Here is a 12,631-nt window from a genome sequence, read left to right as displayed (position 1 = left end):
TATACCGAGGCAGAGACATGAGAATAAATAAATATGCATGTAAATAAAAAATGATGATGCCTTGTATGGAACAAAATTATTAAAGTGTCCTCAACTAAGGATAGCATTAACTCACAGCTTTATTTATGCATTCAATAAGGAATGAAAGGAAGAATTAAAAGAAGAAGAGAGAAGGGGATAGGAAAAGAGATAGGAAGGGAGGGAAGGAACAAACCAAGTAATGTTATACAGTAACAATAACCAATTAATAAATTTAATGGGAAAAGTCCCATTGAAGTTAGCAGCAAAATCAGAAAGGATTGTACAAAACATAAACATGATTTTTGCTAATATTCCTACTACCACACTGATGATATACATCTGAATTCTTTAAAAAGAAAAACAGTACATGGAGAGAAAATACAGGATTAAACACAATAGACATTTAACAATAAATATTTTAACTAAGCATTAAAAAATTTATTTATAGATTCACATGTACTTATTAGAAATAGTACGTAGATCCTGTGTACCACTTGCCTGGTTTCTCAATGGAAACATCTGGTATAACTATAGTATAATATCACAATCAAGATACAAATGATACAAATGATACAGCAAAAATTCCTAACACTGATATCATAAAAATCCAGAAGAATTTCATCATCATAAGGATCCCTCCTGTTGCCCTTTTAAAGCAACACCCATCTTTAATTCTTCATCCCCAAGGGCACCATTCTCCATTTCTATAATTTATTTATCTCAAGATATTATTTATTATGGAATCTTTTGCAATTGGCTTTCTTTTTCATTTGTATTTTCCTGGAGATACATCCAAGATGTTGCATATATCAATAGTTCATTCTTCTTTATTGTTGTCATGTTCCACGGCATGCTAGACCTTTCATATACATTATTATGAAAGCACAAAAGGGCAATTGCTGGGTTGTAAGATAGTTGCATGTTTGGAGTTCCAGAGTGGCTATACCATTTTCCATATCCTTCAGCAGTGTATGAGATCCAGTTCCTCAACATCCTCACCAGCATTTATTGTTGTCCCTATTTTTTAAAAGTCATTCTGACAGATGGGTAGCAATATATCATGTGGTTTTAATTTGCATTTCTCTGTTAGTCATGTTGAAGCACCTTTTTATGTGCTTACTTGCCATCTGTATATTGCTTTTGGTGACACATATGTTTACATATTTTGCCAATTTTCTAATTGGTTTTTTTTTAACTGTCAAGTTTTAAAAGTTTTATATATATACTAGATATTAGTCTTTTGGCAGTTTTGTGTTTTGCAAATACTTTCTCTCAGTTTGAGGTTTGGTTTTCCATCTTCTTTACAATAGGATCTTTCACCAATCAAAATTTTTAAACTTTGATTAGTAAACTTTATTAATCTTTAAGTTATTTTTGCTTTGGTGTCAAGTTTTAGAACTCCGCCTAACTCACAAAAATTTTCTAATATGTTTTCTAAATAAAAGTTCTGTATTAGTTTTGACGCTGCTGATAAAGACATACCAGAGACTGGGCAATTTACAAATAAAAAAGAGGTTTAATGGACCTACAGTTCCATGTGGCTGGAAAAGCCTCACGATCATAACAGAAAGTGAACGGCACATTTCATATGGAAGCAGAAAAGAGATGAGAGCTTGTGCAGGGAAATGCCCATTTTTAAAACTATCAGATCTCATGAGACTTATTCACTATCATGAGAACAGTATGGGAAAGATCCGCTTCCATGATTCAATTACCTCCCACGAGGTTCCTCCCACGACATGTAGGAACTGTGGGAGTTACAATTCAAGATGAGATTTGGGTGGTGACACAGCCAAGGGACAAAGCCAAACTGTATCAAGTTTTATAGTTTTATATTTTATATTAAAGATTGTGAGATGTTTTTGAGATATAGATTTTATACAGATTTAGGTAAGAGTTCTCTCTCTCTCTCTCTTTTTTTTTTTGTCCTATAGATATTTAATTGCTCCAGTACCATTCGTTGAAAGGCTATTCTTCTCCCCATTGGATTGCTTTTGTAACATTGTCTGAAAAAATGTTCTGCATATTTATTTGGGTCTTTCACTGTGTTCTCTATTCTGCTCCACTTGGTTATGTTTCTTCACTCCTACCAATACCACAGTATCTTGAGTACCATAGTGTCTCAAATCAGATAGCGATTCTTGTTATTTTATTTTTTCAAGACAATTTTAGCTGTTTGAGAGTATGTGCCTTTCCATACAAATTTAAAATGAAGTTGTCCATATATTCAAAATCTTTGCCAGAATTGTATAGAAATTGCATTAAAACTATAGATGAATATGGGAATAATTAATATCTTTACTGTAAGTCTTTCAATTCATGAATATAGTATGTCTTTCTATTTGTGTGGATCTTCTTTTGCTTTAGTTCATCCATATTTTGTAATTGTCAGCATCTGGATTCTGCACATGTATTAACTTGACACTTAAGGAATTCATTTGCTTTGGAGTGATTGTAAATGATATCGTATTTTTAATTTCAGCCCCCCACCTGTTCATATATAGAAATGCAATTAATGTATGTTTGTTGATCTTGCATCTGTGATCTTATTGAGCTCATTATTAATTTTACAAACTTTTTTTGATTTCCTGAATTGTTCTACTTGATCATGTCAGCTCCACAAAAAAAAAAAAAGTTTTATTTGCTCCTTTCCACTATGTAGAGTTTAATTCATTTTCTTACCATATTTGTATGAACTCTTCTGTATTGTATTAAATAAGAGTGGTAAGAGCCTACCATATCTTTGTTGTAGTAGGCTGAATAATACTCCCTCCCACCCTCCTGAAGATAATAGCCTCTAACCACTGGAACCTGTGAATATGTCACCTTACATGGTACAAAGACATTTTCACATGTGATTAATTTGAGGATGTTGAGATGGAGAGATTATTCTGCATGCCTAAGGTAATCATAAATGTCTTTACAACAGCAAGACAGGGAGAGATTTTACTATAGAAAAGGAATGTCAGGGTGATCCAGTGTGAGAAAGACTTAGCTAAGCATTGCTGGCTATGAAGATGTAGGAAAAGTCTGAGCCAAGAGATTCCTGTGACCTCTAGAAGTTGGAAGAAGCATAGAACAGATTATTTTCTGGAGTCTGCAGAATAAATTACTGCTGCTAACCCCTTCATTTTAGCACAGTGAAACTGATATCATATTTTGGAACACCAAAAGAGTAAGATAATATATATTGTTCTAAGCCACAAAATTTGTGGCACTTCACTTTAGCAGTGGTAGAAAACTAATACGCTTCCCTTATTTCCAACGTTATATCATAAACATTCAGTTATTCACTGTTAAGTGTAACATAATCTATAGGGTTCTTTTTTTTTTTTTTGTAGATGCTGTTTATATAGTTGAGAAAGTTGTCATCAATTTTTAGTTTTCTGAGGGGTTTGTAATTGATACTGTATTAGTCTGTTCTCATGCTTCTAATAAAGACATACCCAAGACTGGGTAACTTATAAAAGGAGGTTTAATGGACTCATAGTTCCACATGACTGGGGAGGCCTCACAATCATGGTGGAAGGTAAAGGGGAAGCAAGACACATCTTACATGGCATCAGGAAGGGGGCATCTGCAGGGGAACTGCCCTTTATAAAACCATCAGATCTCCTGAGACTTATTCACTATCACAAGAACAGCATGGGAAACATCTACCCTGAGGATTCAATTACCTCCCACTGGTAGGACACGTAGAAATTATGGGAACTACAATTCAAGATGAGATTTGGGTGGGGACACAGCCAAACCATATCAGATACATATTATATTTTTAATATGTTTTTTTCTGTAGTATTTGATGCATTCATACAATTTGTCATCTTTAGTCTGCTAATATGGTAGACTATACTAGTTGATTTTAGAATATTGAGACAATATTGTATACCTGGAACAAATTCCACTTGGTTTTTGTGAATGGTTATTTTTATTCATTTCTGGATTTAATCACCAATATTTTGATGAGGATTATTATGTCTAAGTTAAAGAAATATATTTGTTTGCACTTTTTCACTTTTTCTGTCTTCCCTTTTTCCTTTTTTACTTTTTTATTTTGCTTCTTTTTTTGAATGAGTTGGTAAGTGTTCCTTCCTGTTCTGTTTTATGGAAGAGATTGTGTAAAGTTGGTGTTAGTTCTTCTTTAATTACTTGATAGTTTCCCTCAGTAAAACACTCTGGGCCTGGAATTTATTTTCAGGAGATTTTAAATTATAAATTTAATTTATTTAGTAATTATAGGAGTATTCAGCTTGTCTCTTTCATTTTGTTTGAATATTGTTAGTTTGTGGGTTTTGAGGAATTGATCCATTTCTTCTAAATTATCAAATTTATGAGCACAGAGTTTCTTACTGTGTTCCTTTATTATTTTGTAATGGCTTCAGGGTTAGTAGTAATACCCCTTGTTTCACTCCTGATATTGGTGACTTTTTTCATCTTTTTATCTTTGTCAGCCTTGCTGGGGTTTTAATCAATTTTGTTGAATATGCAGAATAAGTTTTTTGCTACATTGATTTTTCTCAATTGCTTTTTCCCTATTGTTTTTCTATCCTCAGTTTCACTGAATCCTGTGTTTGTCTACAATGTCCTTTCTTCTGCTTGTGTTGGATATATTTTGCTATTTGAGATACAAACTCAAATAATTGATTCAAAACATTTCCTTTTTCTTAATGTCAGCATTTAGTATCATAAATTTCTATCTCAACAGTGCTTTTGCGGCTTCTACTTATTTATCTAGATTACATTTTTACTTAGTAAAATATATTTTTTCACTTTCTTTAGATTTACTATTGACATAAATAATTTAGAAGTATATTATGTAATTTTCAAATTTCTAGAGATAGCTCTCTTGTCTTTCTAATATTAGTCTTTAGTTCTATTTTGTTAGAGTCAGATAAAATACTATCTATGATTTCAATTTTAAAAAATTGAGGTTCCTCTTATGGTCTATTATGTGAGTTACTGATATGGTTTGCTTTTCCCCCTTTTGCTTGCAACTTCTTCTCGCAGCCACCATGTGAAGAAGGATGTGTTTGCTTCCCCTTCTGCCATAATTGTAAGTTTCCTAAGGCCTCCCCAGCCATGCTGAACTGTGAGTGAATTAAACGTTTTTCCTTTATAAATTACCCAGTCTCAGGTATGTTTTCATTAGCAGCATGAGAACAGACTAATACAGTTACCTTGTTGAATTTTCTCATGGGCACTATATGTGTATATTATTAGATAGAATTTATTAAAATATATACATTGCTATATAAAAGTATTATGTTATGTATTATATAATAAATAATTATATATTATAATTTACATAAAATATATACAATAATGATATATATTATTTTATATTATGTATAATTTTTACAGTTTACTATTATATATTATATCAACTACATAAAATAATAATTTATAAATCTTTAAAAATTTTTAGTTTATAATTATTTTACTATATATTTTATATTTATAAAATATAAAATAATACTTTGTATATTCTATAAAATATAACATAACTTATAATAATTTATATATAAAATAATTATGGCGTCACTCATGCTGAGATTCCAAACAGAATTTGAGTTATTATCTGATCTTTGGAGAAATCAGAAGAGAGAGATAAGAGTATTATTTCCCAAATAGGCCAGTTTCAATTGGGATCTTAATTAAGTTCCCTCTGGTGTAATCTTTACAAAGAAAAAGGTAATCTGAAAAAAACCAGCGTTAACCAATCAGTTATTTCTGTATTGTTCAGTTTCCCTACTTTCACTTAATAAGGAAAGCAACTTCGAGGTTACCAATCCCTTTTTTATTCCTTATTTCTACTTTCTTCAGCCCTTCTCTGTCTATGAAAACAAACTCTTTTGCTTGGCTCATTGGAATATTTATTCTCTTTTTGGGAATAAAATGTTGCCTGATTCTAGAATCACAAATAAAGCCAATTTATATCTTTAAATTTTTGCCATAATTTTGTCCTTTGGTGTATTCACACACACACATATGCACACACACATATATATATGTATTCACACACACACATATACACACACACACACACACATATATATATATATATTTATGTGGATGGGAAATAATTGGGTAGAGTAATACATATATATATATGTAATACATGTATATGTATATACACACACACACAGAGAGACAGTTCTGACCTGTTTTGAGTTATAATTTTTTTGACTTTATGATGGTTGGAAAACAATGTGCACTTCTCAACTTATGATGGGGTTATGTCCTGATAAACCCATCATAAATTTAAGATATTGGGAACATGACCCCATCATGGTAAGTTGAGCATCTGTATTGTTGGGTGGAATAGTCTATATATGTAAACGAGAATCTGTTTCAATTCTAGTTTCTGCTGATTTTATGTCTAGTAGTTCTATCGATTGTTGAGAGTAGAGCAATAAATGAAATAACATTAAAATGTTAAAAAGTGAACATTGTAATCACTTCATTCTCTAGCCATACACAGCGACTGATGGCAGATAATAATAAGAAAATCCTCAGCCTGCTGCCTCAGGTTCATTTCGTGCCCTGGAATGTAGTGCTAAACTGCACTTCATAATCTTTGGAAAACTTAAAATTCAGCACCAACCAACCAGATACTTAGGTTCCACTTCAGACCTACTGAATTTGATTCACCTGAGATGAAGTGTGCACATTTTCATTTGAGCAGTCTTTACATGTTTCTGATGATCAATTTAGTAAAAAACAAGTACAATTAAATTGAAGTTTTGTAAAAAGATTGAAAACATAATAACCTCTAAAACCTTGCTTCTCAAGGTGTATGCTGTGGATTCATCATCACCAGGGAACCTATTTGAAATGAAGAATCTCACGTTAATTCTAGAATTACTGAAAGAGACTTCTTACATTAACAGGTTTTAAATGGGATTCTTGCAGCTGTCAACATTTTAGAGACACTGCAGCTGGTTGTCAACATTTTAGAGACACTGAAACTTACCGTCAGAAGATACTGAAAATGTGTCTTGCGGATTTAAATTTAGGACCTGGGGGTCTATGCATCTAACAGGATGCTAGACTCTTCTCAATCCAGCTGTATTTGTCTAGTGCTTTCTACTAAGTTTCTGCCTGTGTCTCCTGAATACCCTCTTAGTTCCATGCTGGAAGAGGAACCTGTCTTTTTGCTAGAACCTGAACTACTTTCTAGAACTCTCTAGAGAGGAGAGATCAACCTACCTGTTACATGTTGCAAAGCAGAGGAATTTTATGGAAGATGAATGTTACTAAATTCAAAGGAAGTCCCTGCCCTGCATATTCTACTACTCAGTTATAATGCACCCATTATAGACTGAAGCTACTCTAATCCGTGTGTCGTTGGTCACTACCTTGTAGGTGTTTTCTGTTTGTTTGTTTTGTTTTTTTCACCTCCTGTTTGTTATACTAGTTAATCTCCAGTTGAATTCATAGGTTTTGCTTCATCATTTCCTGCCCTTTAAGATTCTAAAATGTCCTGTGTCCAAATCTTAGTCTCATGACAAGTGACGCTCTGAAATGATACAGGGAACATAATCAAAGAAAACACGTCTTTCTAGATTCAATAATATAGGTGCCATGTGGTTTATTCTGGGTTACAAAGAAACACAGGAAGCCCTTTTGGCCCCCTAGCTAAAGTAATTTCCTTCCTTTATTCTGCCTTATTGTACTGAATAATATTAAGTTTCATGTGACAAATGCTATTATTATCAATAGAAAAGTATTAATGACAACGAGAAATAGTGAACACTTGGAAACCAACTTCAGTTTGTTGCCTAATGGTTCAAAATGTTATCCGGTCAGATGAAAAACTTCATTGACTTTTCATTTCCCAGGAAATTTGGTAGAGCTGAAATAATATAATGGTTTTAAAAAGAGAGAAAAAAGGAAATGGAGGGCAGGTCAAAGGATTGTGTGCATTATTTAAAGACTCTTTCTCTCTGGGATATAAATAATGTCACTGATGTTGTTTCTAGGGTTATGCTGCAGAATTTCCAACAGTGACTAGTTAGGAAGCCCAGGTATTGGAGCAAATTGGGAAATGAATCCCAATTCAAACAAAGTGAGTGGAAGGGCTTATTTGTAACCTGGTCCTACTAACCACAGCATCGAGCTAAGACCGTGATCTCATTCATAAAAACTGTTATCCAATCATCTCAATAAATGTTTGTTTTGTTTTGTATGCTTTCATTTAAATAGACTGTTTGCTACCATGCAGAAGTATTCATATTTTCCAATTCCCAGGCCAACCTCTGGTATGGCTCACAAAACTATTACATTTTAACATAGCATCCATGTATATTGTATCCCCATAATCTATGCACAACTTACGTCTCAAGCATGACACATGAGACACATGGATGTATCCTTAATTATCTTGCTCCCATTTCCTGGACTATCTTTCCTTACACATTTTCATTCATTATTTCTCAAAGTGAGAGAACACATTGTTGAATTAAAGATGTTTCCCATGAGTTCTTCTGGTGGTATTGAGAGAAATGGATATTGAAGAGATGTGAATCCCATAAATCTGTATGAGAGAAGAAACATTTTGTTTTTACCTGTGTTAGTCAACTTGGGCTTCCATAACAAAATAATGTGGCTTAAACAACAGCAATTTATTTTCTCACAGTTCTGGAGACTAGAAATCCAAGATCAAGGTGTCAGAAACATCCAGTGAGGCCTCTCTCCTGGGCGGCTTCCCACCCTGTCCTCACATGGTCTTTCTTCTGTATGCATCTATCTCTGGTGTCTCTTCCTCTTCTTATAAGGACACCAGTCCTATTGAATTAGGACTTCACCCAGATGGCCTCATTTAATTTCAATTATGTCCTTTAAGACTCTATCTCCAAATGCAGTGACATTGAGGGTTAGGGTTCCAACCAGTGAATTTTGAGGGAGCACAAGTCAATCCATAACATGACTTAATATGTCAGAGTATAATTATATTATGTTTTTTTAAAGGATTTAGAAGTTATAGTTTCTAAACGAAACATGGGTGTAATCTCAAGCACTTTTCTTCTTACTGTCCTCATTGCACTGGAACCTGTGAAAATTAATCCTAATTTGCTCCCATTTTCAGTGTTACCACCATTCTTCTCAAACATACATAAACACAACAAGCAGGTTCAAGCTTCTTAATTGGATAAACACCAATTAAGTGTATATTTTAAGTGTATGTTTTCCTGTCCTGGTTTTTACCTTCAAATATTTAGAGGCTGATGTCTTTGTGCTCAGTGACTGGATGGACATGTTCCTTGGTTCTTGAAATAGGCGAGTGTTAAGCTTCTGAACTGACCACTCTCCTGGGTGCCAAATGAACCATAAAGGGCTAGTCTCGTCTCTGATTTGGGATAACAATTGAGAAACCTGTTTGACTCATGAGTATTCTCTAGGCTCTGTCCACTGTTTTCAGGCCCCAGAATCCTGATTCCTGAGCACCCACCTCTTACTTCACCACATGGAGACTCCGGTCCCCTCTGCCACTACACAGAGCCACTGAAACTTTCCTCTCAAGCTTTCTTGTCTTAATTTGCTCTACCTCATTCATGCCCATTTTCATTAGTAGTCTATTCTACTTCTATAGTACATATTTATTTTATTTTGTTTTGGTTTGTTTTGTTTTTGAGACAGGATCTCATTTTGTCACACAAGCTTCAGTGCAGTGGTGCAATCTTGGCTCACTGCAACCCCGAACTCCCAGGCTCAAGTGATCCTTCCACCTCAGCCTCCAGAGTAGCTGGGACTACAGGCACATGCCACCATACCCATTTGATTTTTCATATTTTTATATAAAGGCAAGGTTTCATCACGTTTCCCAGGCCGGTCTCAAAACTTGGGTTCAAGTGCTGGGCCTCCCAAAGCTCTGGGATGACAGGCATGAGCCACCGCACCCAGTCGCATACTTATATTTTTCAGACTCCTCATTCTCCTCAATCCCAAAACAAAAAGTAATTGTAATGACATAAATATCACACCATAATCAAAAAGAGACATTAGTGTTGTCTGTAATGTTACTCTTGATCTGAAATTTTAGAGGATGAGGAAAACTGACACTCTATTACCCCAGCAATTCCAAACTTCTGAATTTTATAGATGAAGAAACTAAAGCCCTTCAGTTTCAAAACAAAAACACACCAATCCATGTATGCTCCTGCCAAATATAAGTCTGAATGCATGAGATCCATTCTACTACCTGCTGGATGTTCATTCCTTCTTTCTCAACAAATACAGGCACTATAGTAGGCATTGAGGTAGTTAATGGTGAACAGAGAAAACCATTTCGTTCCTTCCATCATCACTCTCATAGTCTGACTAGACAGAGTAATAATAAGCAAAGAGTGATGTAAATACATGCAAAATGTCAACGGTGGGCACTGCTCTGAAGTATAAATACAACATATGAGAAGCTGTATTCAGAGAATTGGACACACTGGGTACATTGGAGAGAGCTTCCCTGGAAAACTAAAATGTAAAAGATGACACTGATTTAATTAGGTGAATAAGGACAGGCAGAATATTTATACCAGAAGAAATAACCCCTACAAATATCCTATGCTGAAAGACTGCACAGAACAAATTAGCGTGGAGAGTAACAGGAACAAGAGAGGAGGAGCAAAATGTGGTTGGAGACACAGACACACTGTGTGATACTGTGTGATACTGTGTGGTATCACACAGTAAAAGCCTTTGGGCCAAGTGAAGTTTTGCTTTATGGCAAAAGCAGCAGGACATCAGTAAAGGGCCCGTCTCACTATCACTGCCGCTTCGGCCCTAAGCCAGCCCCGGTTTCTCTTACCTGTTTATTATTACTCTTTCCTCCTCACTGTTCTTTCCTCCTTGAGCCTCCCAAAGTCTATTCTCAGCAACAGTCAGCGTGATTAGTTTAAACCCAGGTCTGATCATGTTACCTGTCTGCTCACAGCCAATTCCAACATCCTGTCTTTCCCAGAATAGCATCCAAAGTCCATCTGCTGGCCTGAAGGCCCTCCATGATCATATTTACTGCTACTTCTCTAACCACACCTTCTAACTCTGTTTTCCCTCACATACCCTCTCTGTATCGCTGTGAAGCCCCGTAACTGTTCCAGAACATTTCAAGCATGCTCTTGTCCCAGGGGGTTGGCATTTCCTGTCCTCTAGATTGGCCCTCTTCCAGGTAGGCACATGAGTCAGTCTCCCCAAGTGCACAGGTCTTTCTCAGACATGCACTCACCAGGGAGGTCTTCCCTGACTTCCCTGTAGAAAACAGCTACCATCCTGCTTCCATCACTTCCCAGCACCATCCTCAGCTTTATTTTTCTTCCTAGCATTGTCTGCTACCTATCAAGTCTTTTTGTTTCTCTGTTTTGATCAGCCTGCTGCCACAAAAATGAAAGTTCTTTGAGAGCAAGGGCTTGTTTTCTTTCCTGCTTTATGCCTAGTGGGTTGAAAAGTAACTAGTACGTAGTGATCGGTAAATATTTGTTGAATTCACAAATAAATGAAAAAGTGTGGGACATTCATTACCACAATCATTTTGCCCATTAGATATTTTTCATTTTTTGTTCTGAATCAGAATGTTCACTTGTATGCAGAGAATACACAGATATGCCCTGTTGTAAATCAAGATCTAACTCAAGTCCTGTTTACCCTCTAGGACTGCCTTTCAATACTAGCAACCTTGATTTTTAAAATTCCCAATAAACTAATAATCTAAACCAGTAATTTATCTATAATAGCCCAATGTCTTTTCTTGGGTAATTCTCATCTCTTGAACACTATTGTGTAATTTGAAAATATGTACTCAAACTTTTTTCATTTTCTTTTATGTAGAGCTGCCAATGCAATGCTATTTTGTAAGAGGTAAACACACACTTGCTGCTTTCTCATAATAACTACTATTTATCATTCTTAAGCAGAAAAAAAAGCAGTATATGTTCACTTAAAAAGTAGTAACCAGTTTTAGCTGAGACATAACTCTTGTATGATAGAGTAGTGGAAATAGACATGGAAAGGAAAGTTAGATGTTTTAATATTGTATTGAAAAGTGTAGATTTTTTCTATAGCAATGAGGAGACATTGAGTATTGCAGATCAATGAAAGGGTTTTAGAAAGATAACACACAATACTATTGAGGCAGATTGGTTAGAATACAAAGAGAAGTTGTTTGGCTCAAAGGCCATCAAAGTAGGCCATTCTGAATGAGGCCACTGTCAGTAGGAACAGAAATTTTTTAAAAATAATATTTTTGATGTTTTTGCTTTTATTCAAGCATTTACTGACTCGGACTGTTGCTGTACTGTGTTAGTCATTAGAGCTTAAAAAAATGAGCTGTAAGTTTCATGGACATGCCTTTAAAATAACTTCATTATCTACGTTTTTCCTTTCAGTCTAAGAATTCCAGTTCCTATTAACAATGTCATGATGCATATTCATTAAGCCTAACAAAAGTCGTACATTTACATTTGCATAACATTTTGCAGTTTAAAAATAGCCTTCATGTGCTTTAATTATGTTATTTGATCTCACAAGAATCCTAGCAGGTAAGCTGAGTAGGAAATCCTCTTCAGTTTTTGATAAGAAACTGTAAGTCAGATTTGGTAAGTCATTGGCCCCAGGTTAC

The 12,631-nt window shown here is 34.8% G+C and overlaps 1 long non-coding RNA gene across 1 annotated transcript in view; it reads right to left on the bottom strand.

Moving 5' to 3' along the window:
• The window catches only part of LOC106999523 (uncharacterized), a 31,747-nt gene extending 20,825 nt beyond the window's left edge, over positions 1 to 10,922 (bottom strand). Inside the window, exon 1 of the long non-coding RNA XR_013395394.1 lies at positions 10,826 to 10,922. This is a non-coding gene — a long non-coding RNA (uncharacterized LOC106999523). The remainder of the gene's footprint in view (positions 1 to 10,825) is intronic.
• Positions 10,923 to 12,631: the final 1,709 nt, after the last annotated feature.

Source organism: Macaca mulatta, chromosome 7, assembly GCF_049350105.2.
Source record: "Macaca mulatta isolate MMU2019108-1 chromosome 7, T2T-MMU8v2.0, whole genome shotgun sequence".
NCBI classification, from domain to species: domain Eukaryota; kingdom Metazoa; phylum Chordata; class Mammalia; order Primates; family Cercopithecidae; genus Macaca; species Macaca mulatta.
Note: the sequence above shows the minus strand (reverse complement) of the source record. Positions and strands in the feature narration are given on the sequence as shown.